Source organism: Astyanax mexicanus, chromosome 4 (assembly GCF_023375975.1).
Source record: "Astyanax mexicanus isolate ESR-SI-001 chromosome 4, AstMex3_surface, whole genome shotgun sequence".
In the NCBI taxonomy this organism is placed as follows: domain Eukaryota; kingdom Metazoa; phylum Chordata; class Actinopteri; order Characiformes; family Acestrorhamphidae; genus Astyanax; species Astyanax mexicanus.
The window spans coordinates 50,334,925-50,359,704 of NC_064411.1; positions in this window are offsets into that span (position 1 = coordinate 50,334,925).

Consider the following 24,780-nt stretch of genomic DNA (forward strand, 5'->3'; position numbering starts at 1 on the left):
ATTTCACAGTTCACAAGAGCTTGGCTTTAATTCTTTTTAAAGAAGTATCACTGTAACACATAAACAGTATACACTCAATATAAGATATAAGCTGATATATACTCTCATGGAGTTTTTATTTCAAAAGGCAGAGTTTGCTGGGTTTTCACAATATACAGTACAGGCAAAAAATGGGCACACCTTCTCTTTTTTTAATGCGTTTTCTTTATTTTCATAACTATTTACATTGTAGATTCTCACTGAGGCATCAAAACTATGAATGAACACATGTGGAGTTTTATACTAAAAGGTGAAATAACTGAAAAAACATGTTTTATATTCTAGTTTCTTCAAAAATAGCCACCCTTTGCTCTGATTACTGATTTGCACACTCTCGGCATCATTCTCTCAATGAGCTTCAAGAGGTGGCCACCTGAAATGAAAAGTTTTCCAACAGTTTTGAAGGAAGGAGTTCCCAGAGGTGTTTATTAGCACTTGTTGCTCCTTTGCCTTCTTCACTCTGTGCTCCAGCTCACCCCAAACCATCTGGATTGGGTTCAGGTCCGGTGACTTTGGAGGTCGGGTCATTTTTTGTTAAGTACATTAAACTCCACATGTGTTTATTCATAGTTTTGATGCTTCAGTGAGAATCTACAATGTAAATAATCATGAAAATAAAGAAAACACATTGAAAAAGAGAAGGTGTGTCCAAACTTTTGGCCTGTACTGTATCTGTGCAGAATACTCTATATATTTTAGACCTAATCCATCACAACAGTGATAACATCACCGTATTAGTTCTTCTAGGGTGGTATCTTCTAGGGAGGATGTAGGCCTACAAAAAAAACTGAGTAATAACAGTGTAATAAAGATAGAGAGAGACAGAGAGAGAGAGACAGAGAGAGAGAGAGAGAGAAGAACTCATCCATATCTCACACAGTTGAGGACGATCAGTCATTTTCACACATCCTGCCACCATGGCTTTCTCCTCCTGCGCTGAAGCAAATCGCTCGGCAGACAAAACCCGGGCCAGGGACGGGCCCATGTGAACGGCCCAGTGTTTTGTCTCACCTAACTGATAAAATGAGATTAAGGTAAAGGACCCTTGTTCTTTTTTTTTTTTTTTTTTTTTTTCGCCCCTGACACTCTTTTATTTGAGTGCCAATTACGCGGGCAGCTCAGAATTTTTTTTTTTCAAATGATTTAAGAGAAGAAGAAGAAGAAAAAAGGGTAACACTTTGAAATAAGACTACCTTTATAAAGGGGTTATGAATGGTTTATAAAGGGGTTTATTAATGGTTATTAATTGGGTTGCAAATACTTTAAAACCCATTCATAAGAAACTAATATATAACAAATAAAAATGGCAACAGTGAGATGAAAACACTTGTTTATACTGTCAAACCTCAGATCTTTCTAGATACTGATTTTACTTTGTGTTTCCATCAATCAGCATTACACCTACCGTATTAATGCAATTCATGTATTTATAAGTATGTTTAACTATTTACCATAAATTAAATGACTAAGTTGCTTTCTTAATTGATGTGTTTTAACTGCTTTTCAATGGTTTTTAAGGCATTTACAACCTAATCAATAATAAGTAATAATCTAATTTACAAACCATTTATAAATCCTTTATAAAGGTAGTCTTATTTTAAAGTGGTACCGAAAAAAAATGAAAAGCTGCAGGATTATTAGCTTGATTACCCGGATGACACCGGCGGATTGGAGTTCAGCGGTTCAGGTTTTTAATCACAGTTTTCATGCATCTTGGTATGTTCTCCTCCACCAGTCTTACACACTGCTTTTTGGATAACTTTATGCCTTTACTCCTGGTGCAAAAACTCAAGCAGTTCAGCTTGGTTTGATGACTTATCAAATGAATTAATATATATATATATATATATATATATATATATATATATATATATATATATATATATATATACAGACTCTAGAGAAAAACTGGAGAAAACTGATACAGGAAGAGTCACGTCTGGCTGACCCACATGGAAACAGTTTTAGCCTTTTAGCCTTTAGCTCAGATTAACATGATTGGACTAAATCTCTTCAGTTTCAGCAGTGAAGAAAATATTTTTTGGCCACAAATGTATTTTTTAATTGTAAATGTATAAAATAGATTTAAATTGACTTTGAAATTTACTTTGTTGTATTTTACTCTTGATGATACAAATGTTTTATTTCATAGTTCACAAGAGTTTGGCTTTAATTCTTTTTAAAGAACTTCAACACATAAACAGTATATATAATAATATATAACTCTCAGGGCAGTGCTGGAACAAATATGTTTAACTATTTACCATAAATAAAATGACTAAGTTGCCACTGTTGCTTTTTTATTTGATGTGTTTTAACTGCTTATCAATGGTTTTTAAGGCATTTACAACCTAATCACTAATTAATGTCAAGTAATAATCAAATTTACAAACCATTTATAAATCCTTTATAAAGGTAGTCTTATTTTAAATTTATTAGCACGATTCCCCCAGATGACACCAGCGGATTGGAGTTCAGCGGTTCAGGTTTTTAATCACAGTTTTCATGCATCTTGGCATCATGTTCTCCTCCACCAGTCTTACACACTGCTTTTGGATAACTTGCCTTTACTCCTGGTGCAAAAACTCAAGCAGTTCAGCTCGAATTGACGACTTTTCAAATTCATTTATCAATAAAGCAGTGCTTGAACAGACTGTGTTACTGCACTCCTGTAACATTTACACTCTTACACACATCACATTCACACTTTTAATATCATAAAAAGAAGTGTAGCTTTAACATATAAACAGTATACGCTCAATATGAGCTGATGTAAACTCTCAGGGCAGATTAAGTGACTATGTTGCCTCTGTTGCTTTTTTATTTGATGTGTTTTAACTGCTTATCAATGGTTTTTAAGGCATTTACAACCTAATCAATAACAATTGTTAAGTAATAATCTAATTTACAAACCATTTATAAATCCTTTTTAAAGGTAGTTCTATTAAGTGGTACCGAAAAAAAAATGAGAAGCTGCAGGATTAATAGCGCGATTCCCCCGGATGACACCGGCGGATTGGAGTTCAGCGGTTCAGGTTAATGCCCTTCTTTTCTTCTCTTCTCTCGCTCGAGTAAAGAGACCCACATGGGTGCTAATACCTCACATGTGGAACAAAGCTTTTCTTCTGTGGGCTGAGCCACCATCAGCGCACACACAACACACACACACACACACACAATACACACACAGCACACAATACACACACAGCACACACATCGACCGCGGCCGCTAGCAAGGCTAGCAAGGCTAGCGAGGTTCACAGAGAGTTAAAGCTATCGCAGTCGGTACGGTGGCCCAATGTTAAATGCCACACCGTTCTCCACAGCACCAGCGATAGTGAACGCCGTAGACAAAACACCAGTCCCTTTGTTTAGAATTCCGATTGTAGTTATCACTCCCCTCACAATCCTGCCACTCCGTTAGCACAACAGACATGTAGCAAAACACCTCACCAAAAAACACACAGTGTTTCCGTTATGGGCTTCGCAAAGTCATCTACGCAACTCATCAACAACACCGTCAAAAAAAAAATGTTTATTTTGAAACACAGCACTGTACGCTGTATCTAACAGGCCGTGGCCCGAGCATAAACATCGTAGCCTTAAAAAAATAATAATAAAAATCCAGATTTAAACGAGTGAGCTCCAGTCCGTCAAATGTCACATTGTTTACTATAGTGAAAAACCTTGTTTACATATCACACGTTTGACCCACATATAGCTGGCAAGACAAATTTGCAGGGCGTGTGAGGATAGTTTATATAAAACTTTTTTCATGAAACAAAAAAAAAAATTTAAAGTGTGCCAGTGTGTTGTTTCCTTCAGTCCAACAGGATTATTGTAAAACATACAAACAATAGACAAAACATACAAACAGTTCACACTTCAGGTCACCATTCAGAAGATTAGAATCGGCTAAAGTTTATTTAGCTCAGACTGAATGAGTTACTGCAAGCTGGGCAACAGAGGGTATTATAAGGTGGTTCATTCAATACACCTCTGAAAAAAAAAATAAGAAACCACTTCAGTTTCTGAATCAGTTTCTCTGATTTTGCTATTTATAGGTAAATATTTGAGTAAAATGAACATTGCTGTTTTATTCTATAAACATTTACAACATTTATTTGCAGAAAATGAGAAATGGCTGAAATAACAAAAAAAGAGGCAGAGCTTTCAGACCTCAAATAATTCAAAGAGAACAAGTTCATATTCATAAAGTTTTTTTTATGCATCTTGGCATCATGTTCTCCTCCACCAGTCTTACACACTGCTTTTGGATAACTTTATGCTGCTTTACTCCTGGTGCAAAAACCCAAGCAGTTCAGTTTGGTTTGATGGCTTGTGATCATCCGTCTTCTTCTTGATTATATTCCAGAGCTTTTTAGTTTAGTAAAATCAAAGAAACTCTTCATTTTTAAGTGCTCTCTTATTTTTTTTTACAGAGCTGTATTTAAGAACCAACCAGGATAAGTTGGATGCAAACGCAAGGCAGGATTATTTATCTGACAACAATAGGCAAACAAAATCATTGTCAAAAACAGCCAGAGATAAAAAAAATAAAATAAAATAAAAATAAAACACAATGCAAAAATTGTAGTCAAAAGGCAGGCAAAGATCAAAAACCAGGAATAACAAATAAAGTATTTAACTCTCGATAAGATAGCAATATCTTGCAACTGGAGACCAATATATATAGTCCAGGTAATCAGCTGATGTCCCAAGTGTCACAGGTGTGTGGAAAAGGCGCAGTCAGCTTATTAGTACTCCAGAGAGGCTGATCTTAAAGGTGCAGTGTGTACAGGAGTAGCATTGTATATAATGTAAAGATATATACAATTGCAGATCTGACCACCACATTTTAAATGCAAGGCCTTCAGAGTGTCAATTTTATGAATATTTTATGATATAAATATTAACTATCAATGTGCTACAGCTTTGTTCGGTCATTATAGACATATAGTATCTAAAATATTTTCCTTTCTTTTGCTATATATCATTAACATGCAAAACATCGTGGGACAACAGTGTATATAATCCTAAAATCCAAAATGTTTGGATACTATGAAAAATGAGTTTACTTGACTTTTATTCAATTGCAGACAATATCAAGCCCATAATATTTTATGGTTTGTCTAGTCCACTTGATTTTTTGTTAGTATACGTCCTTTCCTATATTTCAGGACTTCAAGTTGAAAGTTAGGGAATGGCAATGGAAAGCAAAAAAGCGATGTGGAAAATTGCATCAAAAAGTTGTGATACAACTTTAGAAAAATATTCCTCAAGGTAAAATTGAAAAGTCCCTCTATCTACAATACATAATATAATCATATGATTCAGAAGAGAATCAAAAGGAATCCCTGTGCAAAAGAAACAAACAATGCTGGTGATCGTTGGGCCCTCAGCGTATATATGTATACATACGCATTTTCTGCAACAGCTTATTTGCATAAAAATGACAGAGCCCTTAAACGGCTCATTCGGAAAAGGACTGAAACTGGTAAAATAGAGCTGGTGAGATCTCTTTATGTAAGAGTGATTTTGTGCAAATAACTTTATTAGTATGGTGTGTATAGCCCATAGAGCCAAAGCCAAAGCTGTCCTATGGATCGATATATCAAAATAATATTTTTTTATGTTAAATAAAATGAGCCCAGAAAATGGAATATATTTAACACATGGCTTCTACTACAAATCACTGTTTTAGGATTCACTGGCGTACCATCACTAAACATAAATAAACACGGTAGGTGTTAATCTAACTCACTGTAGGCGGTAATTTGACAAGAATATATAGATTTTGCAGTTATACATGGTTAGATGGAATAAACAAATAAATTATTTATTAAATAGATATTTATACATATAAAAGACCAGCCAATATATTACATACCAGTACCCTATAGTATATAATAAAGCTTTCAGCACTGGATTAACTCAGTAAATGTTTAGATATTTTGGCGAGAGCAGCCTTCTGCCTAAATCCACTAAATCTGGCCTGTGGTTTCAGCAGCAGCTCATCTATCAGCGGGTAATATTCCACTGCTGAGGACGCCACTCTCTATCAGACGCTGAGACCCTCAACGGCTCACTGTGTTCTGCCTATATCTTGGTACACAGTGTGTGTATTTGTGTGTGTGTGAGACGGGCTCTCTAGGCCTCTCCTTCGGGAAAAAGACTCCCACTCCTACCTTATCGGCTGTTGACATGCAGAAGCTGATAGATTCGTTCGTGTCAGCTCTTCTGCTGCAGCTAACTCGCTGAGTAAAGCCCGAAAAGATTCTGGTCACAGTTCACTGAAATGAGATGTTTCCCATAACTCACTCTTGGTCCACTTCATAGGTACGTACGCCCTATAATAGGTCATAATTAGGGATGTCCTGATCCAATTAAGTGACTCCCAATCCACTTCTGAACCTTTCTTTTAACCGTTGTGTTCAGAAAGTAATTTTTATTGGACATTATTGGACATTATTACCCAGCTGGTACCATTGAGAAGAGTTCTCAGATGATAAACTAAAAAGTTTAGTTTTAGAATCTGCAAAAAACTACAAAAAAAGTGACACCCGAATGCATGGGAGAACCACAATCACTAATAATCACTGCTAACCTCTAATCAGCCAATAGGGTAGCAGCAGTACAGCCTATAACATCAGTTTATGTTCACAACAAAGAAAATGTGATTTTGTGTGGCTCAGTAATGTTGGCTGTGTCATTGTTGATGATTGTTGGTGGTTTGAAAATGGTGCTTCTAAAATGGTTGATAGTCTGGGATTTTCACTACAACTTCTATAGAAGGACGTTTTCACTGATGAGAGAGGTTAATGGTGATTGATTGGACTAGTTGGAGCTGACAGAAAGGCTACAGTAAATTAAATTACCACTCTGTACAAACCAGACCACCATCTCAGAATGAACAACACACCCAACCTTAAGGAAGATGAGCTCCAACAGCAGAACAGCATATGAGGTTCCAGTTTTATCAGCTAAGAACAGAAAGCTGAGGCTGCAGTGGTTGAGCACAGGCTCACCTGAACTTGACAACTGACGTAGCATAGTCTAGTTTATCTTAATTTCTGCAGAGTCTCACAGATGGTAGAGTTAACACCAATCAACCATCACTTGTATGACACAGGTTGTTTGATTGAGCATTATTGCTGACCATGTGCATCCCTTCATGGTCACGATTATCCCAAACTTTTTTCTACATCCAGCATGAAGATATGCAATGCCTTAAAGACAGTTTCTGAGGCCACTGTGATTTTCTACCGGCATTAAATGCACCGTCTGAAAATGTAATACCTACAGCAATTTTACAGTACATTTAAGGCAATTTAAGACTTTAATTATGTGGATTTTAATTTTAGACATTTTAAGACTTTTTAAAGACCCGCAGGAACCCTGGACCAGGATTAACCCAAACTTTGTCCACGTCCAGCACGAAAATGTGCCATGTTTCATTAACAACAACTGTCTCAAACTTGTTTCATGAACATGATAAGTTTTATTTGATGAGTGATGAATGAAGTCACCAAAGTCAGTAGAACATCTTTGGGTAGAACATGTTTATGTTCTACCCAATGTCCAATGTTTCCATCTTGTGGAATCCATGCACACAAAGACTTGGGGCTGTTTTACGAGCAAAAGAAGGTCCAACACAACAATATATAGTAGAATATTGAGTTCCCAATAAAGTGCGAGTGGGTGAGTGTAAGTAAAAGCATGTTTTCTCTCTTGGAAATGCAATTAAATGAAAGTGCAAGTATTAAGTTTCACTAATCGTTGAGTACACAGTACACATGTTTCAAAATAATACTGAATGATAATACTGAATGAACTGAATACTAGTTTTCAGTGCTCCTCATTCGCATTTAGTCAATCATCACAGCCATTACCCAAAGGGCCGTTTTGATCGGAAAGACAGGCGCGGCTGGTAATCCTCACAGAGTTGACTAAACAATCCGAATGTGGTCGTGTCAAGTCAGCCCGTGACACAGCGGCTTCCCCTGAGCTTACACTCGCCTCTTTAAAGTGTGCCCTCGCGGGTTCTGTGCGCAGGAATGCTAAGCCCTGCACAGGAAGCTGCTGAAGTGCTGGACCATATCAAAGAGCTCAGGTGAGTGACAGGTAAGGCAGAAACTGCAAGGACACGACCCTCCCTCACTCAGCCACAATAGCGGCGTGCACCTGTGGGGGGCTCCTGGTTCTACCTTCCCCAGAGCGTGAGGGCTGGTCTACCCCCCCTTCAGCCATGCTTAGACTTGACCCTGCCCCTCTACGACCTCACTCTTCGCAGGTGTTCGAAGGTATTGTTAAAAGCAGGTAAGCAGAACCATGTCCCTGACACAGGAGGTCTTTGCCAGGATGGGGGTGAGGGCCGATGACTTTAGGTGTCGTGCAGAAAAACAGACAGGTGAAAAGGGGGAATGTTCTCTGCAGGAAACACAGCAGAGGAATTACATTGAAAAAAATGATGAGTTAAATTCACTTAAAAAAGTTTCTCAACTTTCTGCATTCGCTTTTTTTAAGTAAATTTAATTTCAGATAAATTTAAGTAACTTCAACTCGGTTTCAAGACTTAAATATTACCTAGAGTAAATAAGAGAACTGAACTTCAGTCAATCCTTTCTTTTAGTAAACTTTACTCAATTTCTGCATACAATATTACCTAATTACAATTACTTAATTTATACAATATTACTTAAATAATTTATGATACACAATATATTATAAATCCTGAAATTTAAATATATTTAGTTAAAACACACATATTACACTGTCTCAACACATGGATGGCATGTAATACATTCTTTTTAGTATACTGAAGTATACTACATTACATTACATTACATTACATTACATTTGGCAGACGCTTTTGTCCAAAGCGACTTACAAAAGTCAAGTACAAAAGTAATAGGAATTAAGATAAACCATTTTAGATGGGCTTAAAGGAGGTCAAAGGGAAAAGTATTTAGTATACTAAAAAGAATGTTTTACATGCCAGCCATGTGTTGAGACAGTGAAACTTGGTCTGTTTACAAAATAAATCTTTGAGATTATGTAAATATTATAAAATAAAATAAAATGTGTGTTTTAACTTAAAATATTTAAATTTCAGGATTATAATATATTATGTATCATAAATGGTTTTAGTAATATTGTATAAATTAAGTAATTGTAATTAGGTAATAGCCTCTTTTCAATATGACATTAAAACAGCATCACTAGACAGGCAGCACACTTAGAGGAAAGTGCCAGATCCCCAGCTCTGACACCTTAGCTAACAGATGCGTGTACTGTCCAACATTAAATTATGATATGATATGGGGAGAAAGTGTCATCTACCCACCAAGAGAGAGCATTGTGTCAATTGTGTTCTCTCTGACTCCGACTGCTGATGCCACTGCTACATTGTGAGCTGGGTTTCTAACCAGTTGTCTTTGGACCCTTTAAGAATTTATGCAGAATGTATAGAGCTTGTGGAACATGTGTTGTTTTTTATTATATGTAATATAATCCTGAAAATAATCCTACATAATAGTAACTTGTTAAAAGATGATCCAGTTTAAGTAAAATGAATCGGTTGAGGACAACTGCACTTTAAATAATGGAAACAAGGAAAAAGCCTCAAGTCTCAAAATACGTTGTCCATCCAATCTTTGATCTACAATTATCTAAATTCAGGGAAATTGCTAATTAGTCCCACTGCACCCGAGAACAATCAGACGCATGGAGCATCTGGAGGATTCTGCTAAAGCTGCCTTCTCTCATGGGAAGCATGGGAATCAACTGGACGATCCCATGATACTGAGAAGAATTGGACAACTTCAGCACCTGTAACCTTGTGGCATTAAAACTCCAGAGAGAATCTAAAGTAAAGTAATCCCTGATTACTTGACATATAGCACAGCATGCATATATAAAGACGTAAGCCCTATAAATAGCTTTACTACTGTGCCTGTTTCTACTGTGAAGCAAACTGGGTGGTCCTACTCTTGGAAAAAACTAATATTACCCTCAGCAACTGTGATTTTAACTTAAATTGTCTCCTTTAGCATTCATCAAATATCTCTCTCTAATCCAACTTCTTCATGTTTATTCCCCTGTCCTACCCCTGTATATTCATATACAGGGGTAGGACAATGAAACTGAAACACCTGTCATTTTAGTGTGGGAGGTTTCATGAATAAATTGGAGCAGCCTGGTGGTCAATCTTCATTAATTGCACATGATTGCACCAGTAAGAGCAGAGTGTGAAGGTTCAATTAGCAGGGTAAGAGCACAGTTTTCCTTAAAATATTGCAATGCACACAACATTATGGGTGACGTACCAGAGTTCAAAAGAGGACAAATTGTTGGTGCACGTCTTGCTGGAGCATCTGTGACCAAGACAGCAAGTCTTTGTGATGCATCAAGAGCCACGGTATCCAGGGTAATGTCAGCATACCACCAAGAAGAACCAACCACATCCAACAGGATTAACTGTGGATGCTGTAAGAGGAAGCTGTCCACGGCTGATCAAATCACTCAGAATTCAATGTGCACCTCAACTCTCCTGTTTCCACCAGAACTGTCCATCACCACAATAAATTATTGTGCTCTAAAACCAGGTGTTTCAGTTTCATTGTCCAACCCCTGTATACAGATAGTGTAGATAGTGCTTTATAAATAGTTCAACAGATCAACAGATGTGGATAATTGTTCATGTAGGCCAAAGAAATATATTACATGTATTTATACAAAACAAAGATACAATTGGAGGTCCCTAAGTACACAGGGCCCCTGAGATTAAGCCCAGGTAAGCCACTGCATTAAATCGCCCGTGCATATACGTACTATTTTGAAGGATCACGAGGCTTCCAGGCGTTCCAGGTGTGAGTCTGTCACTGTGAGCCTGTTTGTGCCCTCCCCCTTCCCCCATCTACCCTTCTACCCCTTCCCCCCACACACACACACATACCCAAGCCTTTCCAGTCTGGGAGGGTGGTGGTGGTGGTGGCGGTGGGCCATATAGCATTACCAACGCCCGGGGGATGTTTACGCTGAGTGAGATGGCTTTTCTCTGATAGTTACCAAGTGAAAGCTCAGTAAATATTACCGTGTAACTGCTGTGCTGTGCTGTGCTTTGCCCCACAGCAAGCAGCACATACTGCGAGTACCTGTCTGCCAAGTAGGCTGAAGTAATTACCATCTATGGATGAATGGAAATTCAAGCCATGCGATGAACTGTACAAACTGCTCTTACAAGGAGTCGCTTTATTGACAGAACATGTGTGGGATGATGGATGGCTAAACCAAAAAAAGTGCGTAGCATGTTCTCGTGTATACTTTATGGCATAAAGTGATTACAAACAAAACAGATACAGGTGTAAAGAACAAAAAAAAGAGCTACCAGGAATGGAGACATACAGACAGAGAGGACAAAAGCCAAGCAAGACCCATCACGAGACGAGCACAAGAGATAAATATCCTACTAAGAGCGAGATAAATCGAAGTGGAATGTCTCCTTGCCCTTCTTCTTCTCTTGTTCAGGGAGCCCAGAGACTAAGCCCCTCTCAGAGGGCCTGTCCATACCTGCCTTAAGCCTCCGCAGCCCTGTGGTAGCTGCACCCAAGCACTGACGAGCAGCTCCAGGAGCTCCAGGAGCAATGGGCCGCGCTATCTTGTCCGTGGGCCCTATCGAATCTCGTGGTGTCATTGCTGTCTGGAGATTAAGAGGCTGACTCAACAGAGCTGGAGACTTCGGTGAGACTTCGCTTGGAGTTTGGAACAATGAGAGCAAATGAGAGACACGACTGCTGATTCATTAAGTGCTTTCAAAACGGAAGTGTATAAAGAAAAAGTGGAAAAAACAATGTAATGTCCTCAAAAGTTTTTTTTAAAGCACATTAAATGGTTCCTACACAGTTTCAAACTGAAGAAAACTTTCAAAATGGACATGCATGAAGAAAGAGTAAAACTCCTTAGTATTCCTTGAAGTTCCTTGACAAACCTTTAGGGGCGAGGAGGAACCCTTAATATACTTTGAGAAACCTTTTAGAAAGCTTAAGCTGCTTAAGAGGCTAACTTAACAGAGCTAGAGACTTAAGAAGACTTTGGTTGAAACTTGGAACAATGAGAGCAAATGACAACTGTTGATTTATTAAATGCTTTCAAAACAGAAGTGTACGAAAAAAGAGTGGGACTCTGTAAGAAACATCATAAAGTTTTAATGCTAGCTGGTCTCCTCACTGATGCTTAAAGAGCTTTTTTAGGGGTTCTTCAATTTGAACCTTTAGGAAACCTTCAGAAGATTTTGTCTAAAAAAGATTTCTTTCTCAAAGGTCCCTTAAGGCACCTACACAGGGTTCCTACGCAGTTTCAAACTGAAGAACATCTAAAAGTTCCTCAGGGAAAGACTTGATTGGTTTACACTGCTAACATATTTCTTGAAGTTCCTTGACAACCTTTTGGGGTGAACCCCTGAATATACTTAAAACCTTGTCTTCTAAAATATTTTCTCATAGGTTTCTCAAAGCACCTAAATGGGTTTCTCCAGAGTTTTACTCCTTAAAGTTGGTCTAAAAATGGACAATCCCAACATCTGATTGGTTTCCACTGTTGGTTTCTTGATAAATGTTTTGGAACTTCTTAATGTACTGCGAGAATGCTTTTAAAAAGTTTAAGCTGCTTTCCTGAAGAAACATTCAGGAAATATTTTCTTCTAAAACAAATTATTAAGGGTTCCTCAAAGCCCATAAACGGGTTCTTCAAACTGAAGAGGAACTTCTACTTTTAACCTTTCATGGTGCAAACTAAATGGAGATAACAGTGCATCCCAAAATGGTTCCAAGACTAGTGGTTCTAAGAGTTTAAGAACTCCAGTGCTTTCATGCTAGTTGGTTTGCACTGATGGTTTCTTGACTAACTTTTAGGGGTGAAATTTTAGGTGGATGAACCCCTTAATGTACTTTTTTTAAAAGAGTTCTTAAGAGCACCTAAAGTGTTTCCTCCAGAGTTTTACTCCTAACAGTTGGTCAACATTGTATCAGTTAAAAATGGACAATACCAAGATGTGATTGATTTGCACGGTTTAAGTATTTCTTGAAATTTCTTGGCAAAATTTAGGGGTGAAACTTTCGAGGAAAGTCTTTCAAATGGTAGACAATCAGTTCCTCAAAACCTTTCCTGGTGCAAAATGAAAGGAGATAACAGTGCACCCCACATTGGTTCCAAGGTTGGTTCTTACGTTACCAAGAGTGTAAAAACTCCAGTGCTTTTATGCTAGGTGGTTTTTGGATCAGTCAAGATCAAAGATTCTGTTGATTAGCCTTGTGGTGACACAAACTAAGGCAACAACCTCAGATTCACCCCATGCCCTGGCTCCAAGTTACCATCTCAACATTCTTTTTCGCCAGAAAAATTTCCCCCAAATCCTGCCCGACCAGGCAAGACTCCCACCCTGTCTGAGGCTGCAGCTGATTCACTGAGAGCGAGTGAATACGAGTGAATGTGAGCAATCACAGCTCTGTTCTTCACCTCCTAGCAGATGAAAAGAGCAGGGCCCCTGTGCAGGAGCAGGTATGAAGGGGAGGGGAGCTCAATGGAGGATGCGATGCAGGCGATAAGGGCAAGGACGGCTGGGAGTTGCTGGGTTCAGTGCCAGGGTGGTGTCCACGTATGCTGGTATTCGTGACAGCTCTCTCAGATGCCAGAGTTGACTGGCTTTTGTAGGTGGGCGCTCTGGATTTCCCTCGCAGGTAGGGAGATCAGTGGCAGATAAGCAGCTATTTTGAGGGGTGACTAACAAAAGTGTTCTGGGAAGACGATTATGGAGTTTAGTGGAGGTGGCCTGGATTTGTGTATAACAGTATAAATTGTGCAACATTTTTTTTAAGTATTAAACAGGCAATCCCAAGATTTGATTGGTTTCCACTGATAAATTATTCTATAATATCCTGGACAAACCTTTAAACTTCTTCAGGAAAAGAAAGCAGCTTAAACTTTTTAAAGTTTATCAAAGAACAGTACAGGCCAAAGGTTTGGACACACCTTCTCATTCAATGCGTTTTCTTTATTTTCTCATGACTATTTACATTGTAGATTCTCACTGAAGCATCAAAACTATGAATGAACACATGTGGAGTTTTATGTACTCAACAAAAAATGAGCTGACCTCCACAGTCACCGGACCTGAACCCAATCCAGATGGTTTGGGGTGAGCTGGAGCACAGAGTGAAGAAGGCAAAGAGCCAACAAGTGCTAATAAACACCTCTGGGAACTCCTTCCTTTAAGACTGTTGGAAAACCTTCAAAATTTCAGGTGACCACCTCTTGAAGCTCATTGAGAGAATGATGGCAAGAGTGTGCAAAGCAGTAATCAGAGCAAAGGGTGGATATTTTGAAGAAACTTTTTTTTTGTTGTTGTTTCACCATTTTGTGTTAAGTACATAACTCTCATGTTTTGATGCCTTCAGTGAGAATCTAATGTAAAAAAAAATGTCATGAAAATAAAGAAAACGCATTGAAAAAGAGAAGGTGTGTCCAAACTTTTGGCTTGTACTGTACATTTAGGGGTTCCTCAACAGTTTCACCCCTAACAGTTATTTAGTTGCAAACTAATCAGATATTGGGATTGTCCCTTTTTAACTGTTAAAATGTTGACCAACTTTAAGGGAAGGGTTGAAACTCTGGAGGAACCAATTTAGGTGCTTTAAGTAACCTTTGAGAAAATATTTTTAAAAGACAACTTATTCTGAACGTCCATTCAGGAAAGTTGCTCAAACTTTTTAAAATGTTTCTCAAAGTACATTTAGGCTAACTTTCACCTACAGTTTCACCCCCTAAATGTTTATCAAGAAACTTAAAAGAAACCAACAGTGCAAACCAATCGTCCATTGGGAATGTGTAGGTGCCTTGAGGGACCTTTGAGAAAGAAATATTTTTTAGAAAAAACTTCTGAAGGTTTCCTGAAGGTTCCACAATGCAGTTTCAAATTGAAGAACCTCTATAAAAAAACTCTTTAAGAATCAGTGAGGAGACCAGCTACCATTACAACTGTATGATGTTTCTTACAGAGTCCCACTCTTTCTTTATACACCTCTGTTTTGAAAGCATTTAATCCTTAACCTACAGTTTCACCCCTAAAAAATTGTCAAGGAACTCCAATCAGATCTTGGGATTGCCCAAACCAAAATTACTATTAAAAGGTTTAAGTTCCTTGGGGAACTTTCAGATGTTCTGCATTGTAGAAAAACTGTCTAGGAATCCTGCGTAAGCACCTCAAAGGGTTCCTCCACAGTATCAAATTGAACAACCCCTTAAAAGCCCTCAAGTATCAGTGAGAAGACCTGCTAGAATTAAAACTCTACAATGTCCCACTCTTTCTTTATACACATACACAAAAATATTAATTTTTAACACTTACTGCATAGTGATATGCCTGTATATAATTTTGGATTATGTGAATCTGTGGCATTCACAAGATAATTAAAAGAAAAAACACACTATTTAGACCAGGTGACCTGGTGCATGCATCTGTGCCTATTGTAGGCTCTTTTTAAGGTGAACAAGCATTAGCATGGGCACTCTCTTTTGTCTGTGTGTTGTAAGGTATTATTCCCATGACATCACAAACATTATAAGACTTAGGATAGGATAGCCTTCATTGCACATCCTTACACTTCAATGAGCTTTGGGCCACGCCCCCAAAACACACTGTTGTTGGGTTTTGATTCGTTGCTACTTGAACCACTATCAAGAGGAACGTTGGGTTCATATTACATGCAGAGATGTAGCTATAGTAACAAAGTAGAACTAAATTCACTACTGTACTTAAGTACTAAAATGCTGCATCTGCTGGAGTATTATTTCTTCTCACTTTATATTTTTAATGAGTTGGATACTTTTCTCTGATACATTTTATATGTGTTGCATCAGTACTCATTACAATGATGAAAATACTGGGAATCTTTCCAAACCCACATTGTCACTGCCAGATCAGGGATGAATCTCCTTATCACTTAGAGAACGAAGTGATCAAGCTGATCTTATAAGAGGAGTTCACTGCTTCCATTCTGCCTTTTGCTCTGCTGCCTTTCTGCAATACAATATTCAAACTTTTGACTGCTTCTGTAACAACTTCATACCTCAATACTTGTACTTTTACTTTCAGTACTTGAGTAGTAGTCCTTGCAATACTTAGGTACAAGAAATGTTCAATATTTTAATATACTTTAGTATACTAAAGTGTGGTCCTTAAAGAACACTTCAACGTCAATTTTTTTTGGGGGGGGGGGTTTGCCTTGGAAAAAATAATCGGATTTGAGGATAAATTTGTTGTTTGCTCCGCAATCACTCAGTCGCTATGTGTGAAAGGCTAAAAAAAACAGCATCTGAGGGTCTGCTGAGTGATTTTAGATGCCTTGCAAGCCCCCCAAAAATATCTAGCAGATTTGATATCTGGACCAATCGGCGACTGCTAGAGCCAATAAGAGCATCAATAAGATGATGGTTGAGTTATACACATTTGTATCCATTTTCTTTTATTTCTTATTTTCTTTATTTTTAGTTTCTTCAATGTGTTGCTGTAAATCAATGCACAGATATTTTTTTGCTTGTCTCCTACGGACTTCTATTTATAAAGAAAAGAAAACATGTCTCGTACATGGCAATGCATCAGTTATCGCATTTGCTTTCATGACGAAATGTCGTTTTGGTTCCTCCTGGTGAAAGACTGTGTAATTTGTGACCCTGTGATGCTAAACAGTCTTGTATCAGGCAAGCTACAAAGAAAAGATAGAATGATGTAACTCTAAAAAGTGTTAATCTTGCATTATGCACCACAGCAAGACCCAGAAAACCGGAAAAAACATCCAAAGTCTTGCCTTTTTCTGAGATGATACAAGCCAGTTGTCAAGTCATTGCCAGCTGAATCCTGTCAAAGTCACTCTTTTCTTCACGCCTGAGCGGATTTCACCTGCATCCGACATGTGGACGTCCCTGGAGATCACATCCCAGACCTTGACGTGCTCGGTCGTTACTGCGTAATCAACGTTACTTGCTTCGTCTTTGAGTGGTCTTAATTAAAGTTTGCACGATGGTTTGCACGATTGCTTGAACCCCACTTGAAAGTTTATAAACACCAGTCTGGATTGGCACTGGAACGGCTCATGCGAATGCCTCGTGGACCAATGACTGTCAACGGTAATTTAAGAGCCTTTAACACTTCAGATAAGATTTGCGACATGATTTATAGCACAGTTTATAGAACAATTTAGCAAAGCAGCAACATTTGCTTTGTGAAAGTGGTTTTATAGCCTCGTGTTTTCAAAACAGGGTTTAAGCAGATCAAATCTAAACTGTACAGTCCAGATCTCGACCCTCGACTCGCCAGCCCCTCACACAAGCTCCCCTGCCTGTAACAGCTGGGTCCGAAGGGCCCACCCAGGTGTAAGTGCTTACTATAGAACACCCGGACCCAAAACAGCCCCTTTTTCTCATGTCTCCCCCCCCTCCCCTGCTCCAGCCGGGTGCCAGGAGCAGGTGTTAAGAGCCATAGGAAGGAATTCACGGCTCAGAGGGCAGCAGGGCAGCGGGTGTGAGCTGACGGCTCTGTCTGCTGTCAGGTTAGCTGGGCTGAAATTGCTAAAGTGGACTGTGGGTGGAGCAGTGCTGTGGACGGAGGAGATAAGGCAGGACAAGAGTTTGTGGTGGAGAAATGAATCTTAGATGAATATACAGTAGGTTAACGGTGGTATTCATACCCCTTAAATGTTTTTTTTTTTTTTTTTTACATTTTGTCACCTTACAACCACAAACTTAAATGCCTTTTTTAAATTTTAATCTCTGCAGCTTCTCCAGTGTGACCATGGGCCTCTTGGCTGCTTCTCTGACTTATGATTAATCTTAAACATTTTTAGTTCTAAATATTTGGGTGTTTGCAACAGCCATTTCAGTTTGATATATCTAATAACTGATGGACACAGTAATATTTCAGGATTGAAATGAGGTTTATTGTACTAACAGAAATTGTGCAATATGCATTAAACCAAAATTTGACTGGTGCAAAAGTATGGGCACCCTTATCATTTTATTGATTTAAATACTCCTAAAAACTACTTTTTACTGTAGTACTCGCCTAAGTACTAGCCACATGGGTTAAGCCATATAAAAGGGGCTCATTTGCTCTTAATTAGTGCTGAGTACTGTCGGTTCTATCCTCGTACCTTAATTCTTGCCTGCCCTTTGTTATTACCTCTGGACTGTTTACCTACCCTGGTATGATATCTCTGTTTGCCATTGTTGCCCCTTTTCTGTCTGATCATTCCTTTGCCTGATAATAAGGTATATTTTTATCTGCAGCTGCGTGTGAATATGAACATATGTATGAAGCAGCTGTTTTAAAAACTCCTTAACTTCCTAAATATCAAAGAAATAATTTTTCAGTCACATGAATATCCACAGATTTCGACACGAAATCGTATCACCTACCCCTAGTTTTAAGTCTCCATAGGGTACTCTTCCTTGGCGGTGGTAACACCCTCATGTAATAGCTTCTGACACAGTTCTCAGAGGGCACTTCTCTTTGTTGATACACCTCTTAAATTTAAGCTATTTGAGCAGAACTGCTGTACGGTTTGAGTTACTCCGTGTGGTGGGTTAGAGTTACGTTTAGGTGAGGTTAAGGAATGTGGTAATGTCAGAAGTACTGAAAATCTTCGGCAACACAACTCGGTTTAGGGTTCTGGGAGTAAAAACGTGGAGCGCTGGCAAGAAAACCACCTCAGTAACTCCCCTCAGCTTTACTGGAACGCCCCCGTCTGTTAAATGTGAACACTCAGTGTTGTAAACAAGCTAATCTGGATTGTAAAGGTCATGCTGGTGCCTGCTCCCCATGCCATGATTCATCCAAAGTGCCTGTGATATTTTCAAACTTCGGGAAAGATAAACAACCAACCACCGAGGATCTGGCATGAGTGTTGTTAGAGCTTAACAATCTTTAAAAAAAAAAAAAAGATATTAAAACTGTAGTCTAAAAAAACAACGATTTTTTTTTTCAAAGAACTTTACACTCAAAATGTGCTGAACCCAAAACTTAACTTAAACTTAACTTTTAAATTTAAGTAATTATTGTACAACTGGTCTGTGCTTTGTGTTTAAGGTATTGCAATAATTACATTAAGTAGTTTTTACTCAACATCTACATCATATTGTGGTTATTTTTATAGCCAAAAATTCCAAAATTAAGGGACACTACTAAACATCTAAAATCTAAATAAACAATGATATTAAAGTTAAGTTGAATTAACATCGACTCTTAGACAAAACAAGCTTACATTAGTAGTCTTTTCATCAAAATTATTAATTCACATAAATTAGCTATAGAGTGAACAGTATTGAGAGCACAGCCACACAGAGTTACCAACACAGAGGCCAGACAGTTATTCATAAAATATATTATCTACAAGTTTACCTAAGGTAGCCTGGGGGGAATGACTACACACTGATGGTGACTGTCAGAAAAATGGGGACACACCCAGTATGCCAATGGAAAAGAAGTTGCCAATGGCAACAGACTAAACTCAGTTATTATAAGTTGGTTCAACTCAAAGAGCTCAGTTTGAATGTATCTGTGCCCAAAACGTTCAACTAACTCAACATAGTTGAGTATTGTTTAGAAATATCCAATTTAATGTAAAACAGACCTAATTAATTTAAGTTCAAACAACTTATGGGTTTACACTGTAACATCAAATCAGGTTCACTATGGTTTGAATACAATGCAGAACCGCCCATGCTAACAGTGTAATCCTGCGTTCACACTAGAACATGACGAGTTGCTCATGTCACCTTGTGGGCGTGTCATGGGCGTGTCAAACATTTACCATGACTTATTAAAATCAATATGATAAATATGATAACTCGCTCATGTCATGGTTAGCACAGAATGCAGACACGTGCAGATACTGATAAAAATATGTTTATTATAAAATAAACAGATGTAAGATGTAGTCGATACAGAAAAATGGGTAATCACCAATAACAGGAGCAATGAAGACAAAACCATACCATAAACGAGAGACAGTCCAGAGTTCATACACGAGAGATCCAATGTCAGAGGTGTAATCCAAGAGGCAGTAGTGATACACAGTCCAGGTAATACACAGGCAATCCAAAATCAGAGGCAAAGGCAATAATCGGCGTCGAGAAAACAAAGGCAAGGTCATACACAAGATAAACAGAGACAAGAGATAAAGTAACGCTTTGTAATGAGGAGAACCTACAATACACGGCGTGGGTGTGTGTGTGTGTGGAGTGCTCTTTTATAGTGCCAGTAATCAGTATTCGGGACTTCCTGGAGGAAGCAGGTGAGGTGTCACGTGATCAGGTGAGTGCGTGATGTCAGCGGGTGGTGCATTCTGGGTAATGTAGTTGTTGACCTGAGAACCTCCGTTAGAGCTGGGTGTGGAAGGGACAGAGGAGCTAACAGCACCAGAAGTGACAGCTCAGCCATTTTATTCATTAAAAAAAATATATATATTAAATGTGTGTTTGTATTAAGCATGTATTTGTTAACTAAATTAAGATCGCTAAAATTGTTAAAAATAAATAGATTTTATAAAGACATGGTGAATGGTTTTTATAAAACATTCACCATTCAGTTATTTTTATTGCCGCTTGAGAAATATATATTTTAGAGGAAAAATATGGTATAAATATGATAAATCGCTCGCCCATTTTATTCATGAAAAAAATGTATTAAATATGTATTTGTTAACTAAAGTAAGATCACTAAAATTGTAAAAAAAAAAATATATATATATATATATATATATATATATATATATATATATATATATATATATGTATAAAACATTCACCATCCAGTCATTTTTAATCCCACTTGAAAAATATATATTTTGTATAAATATATATAGGGAATCACTTGGCCACTTTATTCTGCAGCTATGACTCCCGAGTTTGGTTGTTTTTGTCGTTTTGGAGCAGAAGCTTAAGGAACCTCGAACCGCCTTGTATTTGATTGGTCCAAAGAAATGCTAGAAGCCAATCAGGTTAAAATGTCGCTTCACCACGTCATAATTTATTTGCATAAAAATTGAGAAAATTTCAACTCCGTGTCACGGAGACAAATCACGCCCTGCCATAGGAAATGAATGGTCACCTGTCTTGTTGTCACTTTTCAGTGTGAACGCAGGGTAAGACTGGAACATGATCGTAGGCTGTTGTGATTAGGGGGTTAATTTCAGGTTAAGTGTAAGGTTGAGTGTGAAGGGTTAAGAAAAGGTTAACACTGTAATTATGAACGAGCTGAAGAACCGTCCGAAGGCCGTCACTTGTATGTAGTTTAGCCGAAGAGATTAAAAAGAAAACCAAATAAATAAAATAAAGCTGTATCTGCAGAGCTTCGATATTCAGCACTGCTGAACTTCCTTCTCTGGATCTGGCATCACGCCAAATGAGTCTCTTATTGGCCCGAATGGCACAGCTGATGACAGCTATTGTATTTGCAATGTGGAAATGTTTGTAAAAACACTTGTATCCTGCTTTGCGTCCCGCTATGCGCGCTCGGGTGCTACTGACTGCTGCACGTCCTGTAGACGTGCCCCACTTGGAGTTAAAAGCCCAGCCGAATCCATGACACAATCGCTAAAAAAAAGAGAGAGAGAGAGATAAAAAGCACATGATCTATTCTAGGCCGCCGGAGGTCTCTAGAGGAAAAGGATAATTAATCCTGTCATGTTTAGCAAATTTACACATTAAAAGTCCAACAAAAAGACACGTCCAACAATTCTCAGCTGAATTTATATTTATTGGTAATACTAATTACTGTATATACTGTACAGTTATGATAGTAGGCTGCTTCTGGCTTGACTGCTTTTAACTGGTGCACATATTTTATTAATATTCACCAATAGCAAAAAAAAATTGTGTTGTTAAGAATTAACAAAATTTTGGGATATGGGCCACGCCTCAATTTCCCGAGCTCCTCCCCCTAGTCCTATATATTACCTCCCAGGTGACTTTTTCACCTTCAAGACTTTCGCCTCCACCCCATCACCACCCTCATCTTCATCACTCACTTAGCTGCGGGGGGGACCTGGCTTAAGTACCTTCTCAAGCTTTTCTGATATGTACCCCAAGCAACATAATCACAGTTCCACCCTCCCCTGCATTGCGTAGGCGTGGTTCATTAGAGCAAAATTCAGTTTTGTTAATTTTACTTGTTTACTTGTAATATCACATTAATTAATCAATTAATAAGTTGATTAATTTAAAAGAACAGTTCAGAATACATACATCTAAATGTAAATGTTTCTGGTAACTTTAGTTTAGTTACTTTTTATGAACATCAACAGATTTTATTCTTAGCCATTTTGGACCTTGTATCTAATTCTTTTTTTGATAAATCAAAAAATGTACACAAAATATTGCAAAAATTATCTGATGGCCTGCTTTGTAGTGTTTGTTGATGTGATGAAGGTTTGGATGGAGCTGTTTGGCCATGTAAACTAATTCTCCATTCCATGAGTCAGCTACATGAAGTTTGGAGGTGTGTAGTGATGGACTCGTTGTTGATGGACTGCTGTTGTTCCCAGTCTCTTCCACTGTGTTATAAATCACTGACAGTTGGCTGTGGAATATTTAGGTACGAGCTCTATTTACAACATTACTCAGCATTAAAATTTAATAATGTTTAATAACCTATTAACTTGTGTCAATAAATAATTAGTTAAGACATTACTTATATAACAATTTAACACTGTTTATTACTGTCCTAAACACTATCTATCTAAAATCTTTGTGACCCTTATGGTAAAGAGTTACTTACAGATAAATGCTGGAGATGTAATGCAGTTTTATTGTAGGTTGCCAGGTAGGTACACATATTTGTAAGTATTATAGGTAAGTAGGTTGCTGCCTCATTTATACCAAGGTAGAAAGGATCTAAATTGAAAACAGAGCAGGCGGATACAACCTGTAATGTAATATGAAAAAAAAAATAATACAACATCACCCAATGTTTTGTAAATTGTGTGTTATTGCATGTATTAAGTGAAGGTCATCACTCTAATTGGAGGGTAATGTAAGATAATTAATTATGGAAAAATAATCGAAAATAATCAAAATAGTTGTGAAAACAAATTGACTTTAGATGTAGTTGACAAGGTGTGACCTGTAAATGACATAATCTGTAAAAAATGAAGGTTGAGCCAGTGGATTAAATAATAATGATAAATGATAATTAACAGAGGTCGCATGTTGCTTTTTTATATATACGTTAACACATTTATTAGTTAGCTGTTAATTTATAGTTAATATATACCTATAATTTTTTTATATATCATCAGACCTACTAATTACTTGATCAAAGAAAATGAGGAACCAATGGTGGATTGATTACCAACAAACCACTAACAGTATAATTGAGCTACTGATTACACTGCTAGTAATGTAAAGAGTTACCAAAAATAGCGTTAAAAAAAACAGCTTCCTCTGTGGAAATATGTCGTCTGTCTGATTAACATTAACACAATTCCGTCAAACTGAGTAGTTAGAGCTCCCTTTCAAGCAGAGGAAACAAAACAAGGGTTTGAAAGAAGTTTTACAGGAAGCACAGCATCATTAGCATCATTAGCATCATTTACGAACGCACCAACAAATCAAGCAGACTGTGAACTAATCCAAGGCCAGCTGATACTGATACTGGAACTGTATCTGTATTATTTTTTTGAGGTCCTATTTTGTGTGTGTGTCTCTCTCTCTCTCTCTCTCTCTCTACAAAGCTCCATTCAAGAAAACCTACACCTTTTTCCCTCCACGTTCTGGTCTACCTTTCACCCCGTCACCTCCACGAGCCCGTGCGAGGGGGGCACAAAGTTCAGGCCTGCCAGACTCAATAAAGGCTGACTGCGAGTCGGCCCCGCAGCCGCCCGCAGCCACTGGACGCCGGGCCGGGGCACAACCTCTCGCTTCCCCAGCGCTGAACCTTGTCATCGCTCGAACGCAACATGGCAGCGCCTGCACCATTACCTCACGGAGCCACGGGGCGGATCAAAGCCGGGCGCTTCGGATGCGGATATGGGCCGGGGAGAAGCAAATTAGATTTAAAAGGGAATGAGACAGGGCCTTGGGTTGACAGAGGGCGCAGGCAAATGGGTTTTAATTTAGAAAACAAATTGGTAACCGATTTATTACGCAACAACAATCCATCCTAAGGAGGCTCTGATGGATAGGCTTCTTTTGCATGCGGCGGGATCTCTCGAGGCACATTAGCGCCAGCGACCTTTGGCACGCCCGCGGATTAATCTGTACCCTCGGCACCCTGTTTAGCGAAGGCGCGTTCTAGAACAACCTGTTTCTTGTTTAGTCTCGAATGAGATTCGGCAAGGTTTTCGCAGTCGTTCACACAAGAGCGGCTGGGCCGAGGTCAACTTGAAAGAGATAGGCCTGGCGCAACAAAAGAAGGGGAAGAGAACGAGACCGAGAAGAGATAGAGGAGAGTGCATTTAGTGTATTTATTTAGAAGAGTGGAATCTCAGTACTGAAGATTCACGCAAAGACAAAATGCAATAACCATACATCAAACCATACAGAGCAATGGAATATTGGGGCCAGATTAGGACACACCTTCTCTTTTTCAATCCATTTTCTTCATTTTCATGACTATTTACATTGTAGATTCTCACTGAAGCATCAGAACTATGAATGAACACATGTGGAGTTTTATGCTTAACAAAAAAA